Consider the following 13,603-nt stretch of genomic DNA (forward strand, 5'->3'; position numbering starts at 1 on the left):
AATCTTACCAACGACCGAGGTCAAGCTAATCGGCCTGTAACTTCCCGTCTTTTGCCTCACTCCCTTCTTAAACAGGGGGGTTACATTAGCGATTTTCCAGTCCTCTGGGACCCTCCCTGACTCGAGTGATTCCTGAAAGATCACCACTAACGCCTCCACTATCCCTTCAGCTATCTCCTTCAGAATATGGGGTGTAATCCATCTGGTCCAGGTGATTTATCCACCTTCAGACCTTTCAGTTTTCCTAGCACCTTTTCCTTGGTAATGGCCACCATATTCACCTCTGCCCCCCGACTCTCTTGAACTTTGGGGATGTTACTCGTGTCTTCCACTGTGAAGACTGACGCAAAGTACCTATTCAGTTCCTCCGCCATTTCTTTGTTTCCCACTACTACTTCTCCAGCGTCATTTTCCAGCGGCCCAATGTCCACTTTTGCCTCTCTCTTACCCTTTATATATCTAAAAAAAACTCTTGCAATCTTCTTTTATATTACTGGCTAGTTTACCCTCATATTTAATCTTCTCCCTCCTTATTTCTTTTTTAGTTGTCCTCTGTTGGTCTTTGTAGGCTTCCCAATCCCCTGGTTTCCCACTGCTCTTCGCTGCATTGTATGCTTTCTCTTTAGCTCTTATGCTGTCCCTGACTTCCCTTGTCAGACATGGTTGCCTCGTCCTCCCTTTAGTATGATTCTTCTTCCTAGGGATGAACTTTTGCTGCATCTCCCAACTTACTCCCAGAAACTCCTGCCATTGCTGTTCCACTGTCTTTCCTGCTAGGCTCATCTCCCAGTCAATTCTGGCCAGCTCCTCCCTCATGCCTCTGTAGTTGCCTTTATTCAACTGTAATACCGTTACATCTGATTCCAGCTTTTTCCTCTCAAATTGTAGGGTAAATTCTATCATATTATGGTCACTTCCTCCTAAGGGTTCATTCACCTTAAGCTCCCTTATCAAATCTGCCTCATTACACATCACGAAATCTAGAATTGCCTGTTCCCTAGTGGGCTCCACCACAAGCTGCTCCAAAAAGCCATCTTGTAGAAATTTAGCAATTAACTAAAAATTGCTTCTCATATTAAGAGTGGTTCAGTTTTATGCCAACCTTCAAGCCATCTTCTCCATGCTCTCTGAGAGCAGCTGCAGCTAGTTAATTAGTTAGCTTGCTTAAACTAGTTTTCAGAGAGTATAAAAGGTGGCCTTCCTGAATGCTGCTTGGTCTATACTGAGTGCTGAAGGAGGGGTTCCTTTCTTTTCTCATCCTCCAGTAGCTGGCTCTTATTTTTCTACAGGTGAAGAAGCTGATTGGTGGGTAACTGGTAAGTTATTCTTCTTACCCTAATTCTAATAAATAGTTTTTAAAATTACAGTTTGGCAGGTCAGCTCAGCCTAGTGGAATGTGCACCCTGTGGTATGTAGGAGGTCATGGATGCACCATGTGTCCTAGATGAACACTTCTGCAGGAAATGTCACTGGCTGCAGAAGCTTGAGCTCTGGGTTATGTAACTTGAGTGGTGGCTGGTGTCATCTGTGAGGCTGGGAACTATGTTGATAGCATGTTTAGGGAGGTGGTCACACTGCAGGTTAGGAACATGCAGGCAGAGAAGGAATGGATAACACTCCTAGGCAGTCTAAGAGGTTCAGGCAGGTAGTGCAGGAGTCCCCTGAGTCTATCTTGCTTGCTAATCAACTTTCCATTTTGGATGTTGGTGAGAGCAATGGTTCCTCAGGGGAGTACAGCCAGAGCCAAGTCTGTGGCACCATGGGTGGTTCAGCTGCACAGGAAGGGAGGAAGATGAGTGGGAGAGCAACAGTGATAGGGGATTTGATAGTCAGTGGATCAGATAGATGTTTGTAGCAGTAAATATGACTCCAGGATGATGTTGCATCTCTGATGCCAGAGTGAAGGATGTCACAGGGTCGCTGCAGGACATCCCTCTGGGGAGGGTAAACAGCCAGAGGTCATGGTACAAACTGGTACCAATGACATGGGTAGGAAGAGGCATGAGGTCCTGAAAGCAGATTTTAGGGAGCTGGGAAATAAACTAAAAAGCAGGACCTCAAGAACAGTAATCTCAGGATTATACCCAGTACCACATGCCAGTGAGCATAGGAATAGGAGGATTGAGTGATTGAACATGTGGCTGGAGAATTGGTGTAGGAGGGAGGGTATCAGACTTCTGAGGTATTGGGAGTGGTTCTGGGGCAGGTGGGACCTGTACAAGATGGACAGGTTACACCTTAACAGGACTGGGACTGATACTCACAGGGAGATTTGCTAATGCTGTTGGAGAGGGTTTAACCTAGCTTGTCAGGGGGATGGAAACCTGAGGGGTGGCTCAAATTGGAAGGAAGTAAAGCTGGTAACAAGAAGTAGAAAAGTAGCAAGTGAAATTAGAAGGTAGGTGAAATGAAGGTGAGCATCAACTAGGCTTAGAATGAGGAATAATGCCAAAAAAGACTAAGTTAAGGGCAATCAACCTGAATGCACACAGCATTCACAACAAGGGAGATGATTTGAAGGCATTTGATGATTTGATCTAATTGCCATTATGGAAACATGGCTGCAGGGTGACCAAGACTAGGAACTGCATATTCAAGGATATTTGACATTTAGGAAGGACCTGCAAAAAGGAAAAGGTGGTGGTGTGCTGACAATAAGGGATGGGATCAGTACATTGGTAAGGGAGGATCTCTGATCAGAAGAACAAAATGTGGAATCTGTTTGGGTGTAGCTGAGAAACAGCAAGGGGCAGCAAACATTGATAGGAGTTGTTTATAGGCCACCAAACAGTAGTGGTAGTGTGGGGCATGGTATTAATCAGATAAGAGAAGGATGTAACATAGGTAATACAGTAATCATAGGTGGCTTCAATCAGCATGGACTGGATAAACCTAATGAGTACTAATGCTGTGGAGGATGAATTTCTGGAATGTTAGGGATAGTATTTTAGAGCAGTATGTTGAGGAACTGACTAGAGAACAGCCTATTTTAGATCTAGTATTACATAATGAAAAAGGGTTAATTAATAATCTTGTTGTAAAAGAACCTTTAGGGATGAGTGACCATAATATGATAGAATTTTACATTATGTTTGGAAGTGAGGTAGTTCAACCCGAAACCAGGGTGTTCAATTTGAACAAAGGAAATTTGAAGGTATGAGGGTCAAATTGGCTGAGGTTCATTGGGAAAATACATTAAAATGTATGATGGTACATGGCAATGGATAGTCTTTAAAGAAATATTACATAGTTTACAGCAATTATACATTCTTTCAAGGCACAAAAACCCAAAAAGAAAAGTAAGTCAACCGTGGCTAACAAAGGAAGTTGAGAATTGTACAAGATTAAAAGAAAAGGCCTATAAAGTTGCCAGAAATAGTTGTAAACCTGAAGATTGGGGGATTTTAGAATACAGCAAAGGAGAACCAAGAAACTGAAAGGGAGGATAGAATATGAATATAGACTAGCAAAAGACATAAAAACGAACTATAATAGCTTCGAACGATACATAAAAAGGAAATATTTAGCTAAGACCAATGTAGGTCCATTACAGGCAGTCAGGGGAATAGAGAAATGGCAGAGAAGCTAAATGATTACTTTGTGTCTGTCTTCACTGTTGGCGTTGTATAGAACCTTGGTGAGGCCACAGCTGGAGTACTGTGTGCAGTTCTGGTCGCCACATCATAGGAAGGATGTGATTGCACTGGAGGGGGTGCAGAGGAGATTCACCAGGATGTTGCCTGGGATGAAACATTTAAGTTATGAAGAGGTTGGATAGACTTGGGTTGTTTTCATTGGAGCAGAGAAGACTGAGGGGCGAACTGATCAAGGTGTACAAGATTGAGGGGTGTGGATAGGGATCAGCTGTTCCTCTTAGTTGAAGGGTCAGTCACAAGGGGGCATAAGTTCAAGGTGAGGGGCAGGAGGTTTAGAGGGGATGTGAGGAAAATATTTTTACCCAGAGGGTGGTGACAGTCTGGAATGCACTGCCTGGGATGGTGGTGGTGGTGGGTTGCCTCACATCCTTTACAAAGTACCTGGATGAGCACGTGGCACATCATAACATTCAAGGCTATGGGCCAAGTGGTGGTAAATGGGATTAGGTAGGTTGGTCAGGTGTTTCTCATGTGTCGGTGCATCCTCAATGGGCTGAAGGGCCTCTTCTGCACTGATTCTGTGGAAGATACATGAAATCTCCTGGAATTGGAGATCCAAGGGACTAGGGAGAATGAAGAATTGAAGGAAAATAGTATTAGTAAGAAGGCTGTATTGGAGACATTAATGGGACTGAAGGTTGATAACTCCCCAGGACCTGATATTCTACATCCCAGGGTGTTGAGAGGTAGCTATGGAGATAGAATTTTGGAAGATGGTCACCAATGCATCCACTATTGATTCTGAAATGGTTCCTGCAGATTGGAAGATAGCAAATGTCGCTGCACTACTTAAGGTAGGGAGAGAGAAAACTGGGAACTACAGACCTGTTAGCCTTATGTCCGTGTTAGGGGAAAATTAAAAATGCTAAAAGAGAACACTAAGAACTTACTGAAGAACACTTAAAATCTCCAGGCAGACATGGCTGCTAAGCATATTAAGAGTTGACAATTACCAGATGAACATTGCACAGCCTTGAGAGTCAGGCTGAAGACACAAGGAGGACATAAAATAGATTGTGTACTCCCCTCTCTCATAGGGAAGGGGCAGATGGTTTTAGCTTAGATATGGGAAGACATACAATGGACAAAGGGCTTTGATGAAACACAAGCAGTCTTGAGTTGAGAACCAAGGTCTTTGCATACATGTTAATTGGATAATATAATTATGCATACACCCTTTAGAATAATTGGTTACCAGAATCACATGTTTATGTACTCAATAGGATAGTTTTAACATGGTACCTGTGTGTCAGTTACAGATTGGATATATTCAAATGTACTCAAATGTATTGTGATAAGAAAAAGTACAAAAGTAGTGAAATGTAATCAATCTAGGAGCTGGGTCATTTTCAGGAATGATTGTGGCTCCCTTGCATATGCTTGAATAAAACCGGTTAAAAGAAGCCTGAGTCTCTCTGGTCGCTATGTGATCGGGGATTGTAATTTCTCCTCTTCAACTGGCCTATGTGGTAGTTGCAGGATTGGAGGGAATACCCTCTTCAATCAGTAATAGGAAAAATGCTAGAATCTATTGTAAAGAATGTGATAAATGGATAGATACATGGATAATAATGATCATGGATTTATGAATGGGAAATCATGTTTGAACTTGGGAGTTTTTTGAGGATGTTACTAACAGAATTGATAAAGAAGAGTCGATGGATGTAGATAATTGGATTTTCAGAAGGCTTTTGATAACCTCCCCCGACAGGAGGTTGATTAGCAAAATAAAAGCACGTGGGATAGGAGGTAATATACTGGCATGGATTAAGGATTGATTAACAGGCAGAAAACAGAATGGGAATAAATCAGTAATTCTTGCATTGGCAGGCTGTGACTAGTGGGGCAGGGATCAGTACTTTGGCCCCAGCTCTTCACAATATATACAATGATTTGGATGTGGGGACCAAAAGTAATATTTGCAGATGAGACAAAGCTAGGTAGCAATATGTTGAGGAAGATTGAAAGTGGCTTGAAGAGGGTTTGGACAGACTCAGTGAGTGGGCAAGAACATAGCAGATGGAATATAATGTGGTAAAATGTGAGGTTATCCACTTTGGTAGGCAGAACAGGTGTTCAGAGTATTTCCTAAATGGTAAGAGATTAGTAAGTGTAGATGTACAAAGGGACCTGGGTGTCCTTGTCCATAAGTCACTGAAAGTGAACAGGCAGGTGCAGAAGGCTAATGGTATGCTAGTCTTTATCGCAAGCGGATTTGAGTACAGGAGTAGTGAAGCCTTGCTTCAATTGTTTTAGAACCTTGGTTAGACTGCACCTGGAGTACTATGTGCAGTTTTGGTCCCCTTACCTTAGAAAGGATATTATTGCTATAGAGGGAGTGCAATGAAGGTTCACCAGACTTGTTCCCAGGATGGTGGGATTGTCTTATGAAGAGAGATTGGGGAAACTGGGCCTGTATTCTCTAGAGTTTCGAAGAATGAGAGGTGATCTCATTGAAACCTACAAAATACTTAAAGGAATTCTCAGGATAGATGCAGGTAAGATGTTTCCCCTGGTTGGGGAGTCTAGAACCAGGAGACACAATTTCAAAATAAGGAGGAAGCCACTTAGGACCAAGATGAGGAGAAATTTCTTTACTCAAGAGGGTTGTGAATCTTTGGAACTCTCTACCCTAGAGGGTTGTGGAAGCTCAGTCATTGAGTATGTTTAAAGCAGAGATTAAGAGATTCCTAAATACCAATGACATAAACTATTATTTTTGATTCATTCATGGGATGCGGGCTTCGCTGGGCTAAGCCAGCATATATTGCCCATCCCTAGTTGCCCTTGAAGGTGGTGGTGATGAGCTGTCTTCTTGAACCACTGCAGTCCATGTGGTGTAGGTACACTGTTGCTAGGGAGGGAGTTCACTTTGTAAATAATTAGGGTATAACTTCAGTCTTCATTCAATCAGAACCTGTTTTACCTCACCTTTCTACTTGAACCAGCAGTGATTAACACAGGGTATAAACTGGTCTGTACTCAAGTTAATTGAAGATCTGAGCTAAATATTTTGTTGAAGTATTGTTTGATCCTTCCACAATACATTACAATTATTGTACCTCGTTTAGCCAATGCAAATTGTGTTTTCTTGTATTGCCTCTTCCAATTTCTTTTCTCCATGAGTGTTTTCATTCTGGAAGTACATAGCCAGAATCCTGGAATAGACCCTCTCTGGAACAATTCTCCATCTGTGAGTGAGAAGGTATATCCTCACCAGCCAGTTTTGTTGGTTGGGAGCCAATAAAACACCCTGGGTTGGGTGTTTATTCCCATCAAGTACCCATCCAATTTCCTTTTAAAATCATTTACCATTTCTGCTTCCTTCTCCCTCATGAGCAGCAAGTTCCAGCTCAGTACCACTTGCTGTATAAAGTTCTCCCTCACATCCCCCTGCATCTCCTGTCCAAAACCTTAAACCCATGTCTCCTAGTCCTTGTACTATCAGTTAAATGGGAACAGCTTTTCTTTGTCTATCTTATCCAAACCTGTCATCATCTTGTACACATCTATCCTTACCCGGCCTACATGTGATTCCAGGCCTACAGCAATATGGTTGACTCTTAAATGCCCTCTGAAATGACTTAGCAAGGGCAACTGGGAATGGGCAACAAATGCTGGCCTTGGCCAATAATGCCCACATCCCATGAAAGAATAAAGAACAACCCCCCACCACCTTTACTCTGGTTGTGGCCTAACCAGAGCTTCATAAAGGTTCAGTGTAACTTCCCTGTTGTTGTACTCGATGCCTCTATTCATCAAGTTCAAGCCCCCATAATATTTACAAATTACACTCTCAATGTGTTTTGCCACTGTGATGTTTATGTTTAATGTTTATGGCTTTTTGCCTCTTAGTAAGAGAAGTATTATATAAAAAACCAGACAGTGGATTGTGTAAGTCCTGGTTGTATTGCTCTCTGGTGTAGATAAGGAATAAAGGAACCTTCTGTTTTCTATACAGGAAGCTGGGGTTCAGAAGCAGATAGCTGTGTGTTCTTAATTAAGTGACAAAACACTTCAAATGACTGAGGATGGGATCATCATTATTAGGGACTTTAGAAGCTTTTGATCCAGCTACTATGGACTTTATACCTTATGTTGAGCAAATGGAACAGTTTTTCATTGCAAATGAGATTCGAGAGGAGAAGCAGGCCTCAGTGTTTCTCAGTCATCAGAATGAAAAATTTCACTTTACTGAGAAATCTCATTGCTCCTGACAAGCCAGCAAATAAAAGCTTTAAAGACCTTGTGGACATTTTGAAAAAGCACTTCAATCCCAGACCAGCAATTATTGCTGAGAGATTCAAGTTTCACTGAAGAGAACAGCATGAGTGAGTCAGTTTCCCAGTTCCTGGCTGAGTTGAGAAAACTAGCGGAACATTGTGACTTTAAAGATTACCTGGAAGAAGTGTTGCGTGAACGCTTGGTTTGTGGACTAAGAAATGAAAGAATTTAGTGTAGATTGTTAGTGGAGTAAGAGTTGACACTGAAGAAAGTGTTCAAGATTGTGCAAAGCATAGAAATGGCAGAGAAACAAGCTGGAGATTTGAAAAGGCATTCTAACAATGCTGAAGTTAAAATAGTAAAGTCAGGGTATACTTGCTTTCAAACATGTTACTGCTGTAATGGAATAGGGCATAATGCAGAAGCCTGTAAGTGGAAAACCGCTACTGTGGGGGGAGAAAAGATCACATACAGCGTGCATGTAGATCAAAGGCTGATCACAGTAAAGCAGTACCACCAAGAAAAGGGCATCACAAGGAGCACACAGACAAGTCGCACTTGAAAATAAACAAAACACAAAAGTAAGGCAAGTCTAGATGAGACAGAGAAACTAACAGTGACAATGCAGAAGAGTAATTGTATTGCATTCAATCTAATCTGAAACTTAGTGAAGGACTAAATGTTGGTATTGCCTTAAATGGTAAAATGGTTGAAATGTTGGTTGTTGCTGGGGCATCTGTTTCTATTGCTTCGGAGAAAACATGAGAGAAAATTCCAAGAAATGCCCATTGGAGAAACCACCCCCCTCCAGCTTAGCACCTACACTGAGCCTGTGAATATACTTGGAAAAATGTCCATTCAGGCTAAATATGGAGATCAAATAGCAAGGTTGCTGCTTTTCATTGTGAAAGGGGATCACCGATTGCTTATGGCTAACTGGCTAAAAGAAATTCAGCTGGACTGGAATAAAATACAGTGCATTGCAACCCCATGTTGCAATCCTTGTTAGACAAGCATACTGAGGTCTTCAAAGGAGGTTTTAGAGTTATTAAAGACATTGAAGCCAAACTTGCTGTGAAGCCAAAGCTTCTTCAAGGTTCTTCAGACCACATTCAGTTCCTTACTCAATATGACAGAAAATTGAACAGGAACTAGAACGATCTGGAAACTTTCAGATAATTGAGAAAGTTGATTATGCAGAGTGGGCAGCTCCAATAGTCCCAATAGTGAAGGATGACGGGTCTACCAGAATGTGTGACCATAAAATCACTATTAATTCTTTCCTGGAAGTGCTCAGTACCTGCTATCAAAATTGAGGACCAGTTTGCTGCTCTGAATGGAGGTGAATTATTCACAAAGCTTGACCTATCACAGGAATTTTTTCAAATGTAACAGAGTGAAGATTCCAGGAAGTACACAGCCATCAGCACAGAGGTCTATATCAATACAAACGACTGTCATTTGGAATCACATCATCATCAGCCTTATTCCAGCAGGCCATGGACAAAATACTAATACCCCTGGTGTAATCTGCTTCCAAGACAACATGCTCATCACCTGGAAAAACTTCCCAACTCACTTAGAACTTAGGCTGGGTCCTGTGTAGACTGGAAAAATATGGCATCTGCTGTAAGAAATCCTAATGCTCATTCCTGAAGCTCTCAGTGGAGTACCTGGGACATGTGATAGACAAAACTGGCTTCTCAACCTCACCCAGAAGGGTGGAGGCAGTGGTGAATGCACCACAGCCCAAAAATGTTAAGGAGCTTCGTTCATTTTTGGGACTTGTGAATTACTACAGCAAGTTCATTTCCAGTTTGGCTACCAAGACAGCACCATTGAATAATCTGCTGAAGAATGCAAAATGGGATTGGCCACAAGCCTGTCAGGAAAGTTTCAAGGAACTTGAGCAAGAGCTCACTTCTGCTAAAGTCTTGGCACATTTCAATGAAAAGTTGCCTGGCTTGTGATGCATCTGGATATGGTGTTGGAGCTGTCATCTCCCACGCATTTCCTGATGGCAGTGAAAGGCCCATTGCATACGCCTCACACACACTGCCCAAGGCAGAATAAAATTATGCCCAGATTTGAGAAGGAAGCTCCTGGATTAATCTATGGAGTCAAGAAGTCCCACCAATATTTGTATGGGTGTAAATTCAGGTTAATTACAGATCACAAGCCTTTGACATGATTGCTTAGCCCAAAGTCAAACCCTGACACTTGCTGCTTGCACGCCTACAAAGGTGGCACTGATTTACCTGCTTACCAGTACAAAATTACACTTCGCTCGACTAAATCATGGAGATGTGGACACTTTTCAGACTTCCGTTACACCACAGCTCCACGACCCAAAGTGAAGTTGCTGCTTTCAATGTGAACCAGATAAACATGTTCCCTGTTAAAGTGGATCAAATTCAGCTTGAAACATAGAAGGATGCTGCCTTGTCTAGGAAGGGTTGGTGTGTACCTCAAGTGACTACTGAGCTTAAACCTTACTACCTGTGTAGATTTGAGCTGACTCTGCAAGACTGTTTGTTATGGGAAATCAGTTGTTCCTCAAATTCCAAACAAGAGTGTTAGAATAACTTCACCTCAGTCACATGGAATTGTCAAAATGAAGGCATAGCTCATCTATATATGGTGGCCACACTTGGATAAAGACATCGAAGGCATGGTCAGTGATTGTCTTCCATGCCAAGAAATGAAGTTGTCTTCTGCACCTGCCCCATTACTTGGTCTGACCACCCATGGCACAGGCTTCATGTGAACTCTTCTAGACCACTTCTCGGACATACATTCCTGATTGTAGTGGATACCCACGTAAAGCAGCCTCATGTAATTCCCATGAACTCAACTACTTCAGCAAAGACCATTGATGCTCTCTGGAAGGTGTTCACCACTATTTTTGGATTGCTGGAGCAGATTGTGTTTGACAATGGCACACAGTTCACATGTGAATTTCAAACATTGCTGAAAAACAATGAGATCAAGCAGATTCTCATCTCGCCTTACCACCCATCCTCATAGTGAAGCGGGGTGCTTTGTCCAGACATTAAAAATGGCCATATTGAAGGGGAGGATGTAAACAGGTTGAAGTTGAAGAACTTTTTGGTGTATTGCAACACCCTACATTCAACAACAGGTGCATCTCCTGCTGAGCTGATGTTTGGAAGATGGCTGCGTACCAGAATGGACTTGCTGTGTCCAGATTTGAAAGGAAAGATTGGTTAAAGGCAACTTGATCAGAGGTCACATGACACAAGTAAACCAGCTCATGAGTTTAATCTGGATTGGTCTGTTTAGGTCCAAAATTACTAGGACACAAGTGGCATGTGTGTGTGCATGCATGTGGCACATGGACCTCCACATTCCTCTGTCCCTACACATTCTTTAGAACTGTACAATTTAGTTTATAATGCCTCTGCTGATCCCTCCTGCCAAAATGCAACATCTCCCATTTCTCAAATGAAATTGCTGCTGCCACACGTCTGCCTATTCCACTAGCCTATTTAAATCCTGTTGAGGTTATCTCTGCACTTTACCACTCTTCCAAGTTTGGTAACATCAGCAAATTTTAGAATTTTACTCTATTTGAATTTCAAATTATTTTTATAACATAAGAACATAGAAATAAGAGCAGGCCACTGAGCCTACTCCAACATACAATAAGATCATGGGGCTGATCCAATTGTGGCCTTAACTTCACTTTCCTACCTGCCCCCATAACCCTTCACTCCCTTGTCAATCAAAACGCTGTCTAACTCAGTCTTGAGTATATTCAATGACCCAGCCTCCACTCTTCTCTGGAGAAGAGATTGACGATCCTGAGAAGAAATTCCTCCTCATCTCCATCTTAAATTGAAGACCACTAGATTTCCCCCACAAGGGGAGACATCCTTTCAGCATCTACCCTGTAAAGCCCCCACAATTTTATTTGTTTCAATAAGATCACCTTGCATTCTTCTAAACTCCAATGAGTATAGGCCCAGCCTGCTCAACTTTTCCTCATTAGACTACCCTTCATCCCAGGGATCAACCTAGTGAACTTTCTCTAAACTGCGTCTAGTGCAAGTATATCCTTGAATAAGGAGAAAAATTGTAACTAGGTTTGGTCTCACCAATGCCCTGTCAAGTTGTAGCAGAACTATTTTTCTACTCCATCCCTCTTCCAATGATATGCTTTCCTAATTACTTACTGTGCCTGCATGCTAACTTGTTGTGACTCATATGCTAGATCCCTTTGTACCACAGCATTCTGCCATCTCTCACTATTTAAATAATGTTCTGCTTTTTTATTCTTTCCACCAAAGTGGACAACCTCACATTTTCCCATATTATACTCCAGCAGTCAAATCTTTGCCCAATCACATAATCTATCTATATCCCTTTGCAGATGCTTTGTATTCTCATCACAATTTGCTCTCCCACCTATCTTTGTATCATCAGCAAATTTGTCTTTAATACAGTTGGTCTGTTCATCCAAGTCATTAATATAGATGGTAAATAGTTGAGGCCTCAGCACTGATCCCTGCAACACACCACTAGTTAGTTTGCCAACCTGAAAATGACTCATCTATCTTGACTTTTCTGTTAGTTAGCCAGTCTTCTCTGCATGCTAATATATCACACCCAACACCATGAGCTCTTCTCTTGTACCACAAAAATTCACCGCACCTTATCGAATGCCTTTTGGAAATCCAAATACACTACATTTACTGGTTTCCTTTTATCCATCCTGCTTGTTACATCCTCAAAGAACTTGAATAAATTTGTCAAACACTATTTTCCTTTTATAAAACCATGCTGACCCTGCTTGACTGTATTATATATCAAAATAGTGGTTCTAGCACTGACACTTAGAAACACCACTGTCTACCATTCTCCAGTCTGTGAAACAACTATTCACCACAATTCACTGCTTTCTGTCCTTAAGCCAGTTTTTTATCCAAGCTGACACTGACCCTCCTATTCCGTGAGCCTTCATTTTGTTAACCAGCCTTTTACATGGTACTTTTTCGAACCCTTTAAAATCATATAGAAAACATCCACCACATTCCCTTCATCAAAATATTCAAATTAGCCAAGCACGACTGTGTTTTACAAATCTGTGGCTCTCCTTAATGCAAACTCAATGTCTGATTTTTTTTTCCCCGATTTTTATTATTTCTAAAACCTGACCCACTGATGAGCTGACTGACCTGTAGTTACTAACACTGTCATTACAGGCTTTAAATAAGGGTGTCACATTTTCCACTTCAAACCTCTGGCACCTCGACAGATTATATAGGGAAGAATGGAATATTAAGGCAAGCTATTCCATTATCTCCATCCCCACTTCACTTAGCAAGCTGTGATACAGGCCATCTGGATCAGGCAACCTATTTAACTCTAAGCATAGCCCAGCCTTTCCAATACATCCTGCCTATCAATTTTCATCCCATCCATTACCTCTCCTATCTCCACTCCTACTGATATTTTGTTAGATTCCTCCTCCTTATTAAACACCAATACAAAATGCTGAATATTCTAGCCACGTCCCACACCTGAGCATATATCACTTTGTCCCTAATAGGATACAGTACTTCTTACTACTCACCTACTATTTACATACTAGAAGATTTTTGAGTTCCTCTGGCACTGTCTATTGGAGTGGGTAATGCAGCCCCTTCCCCTGGTACTGTCCATTTCGAGGGATTGACAAATACCAGCTCAGGATTTACCAG

At 41.8% G+C, this 13,603-nt stretch overlaps 1 protein-coding gene across 1 annotated transcript in view; it reads right to left on the reverse strand.

Annotated features, from left to right (window-relative positions):
* The window catches only part of map7d2b (MAP7 domain containing 2b), a 213,915-nt gene that overhangs the window by 173,338 nt on the left and 26,974 nt on the right, over positions 1 to 13,603 (reverse strand). The window lies entirely within an intron of this gene.

The sequence above is a fragment of the Cetorhinus maximus genome, chromosome 16, assembly GCF_964194155.1.
Source record: "Cetorhinus maximus chromosome 16, sCetMax3.hap1.1, whole genome shotgun sequence".
NCBI classification, from domain to species: Eukaryota; Metazoa; Chordata; class Chondrichthyes; order Lamniformes; family Cetorhinidae; genus Cetorhinus; species Cetorhinus maximus.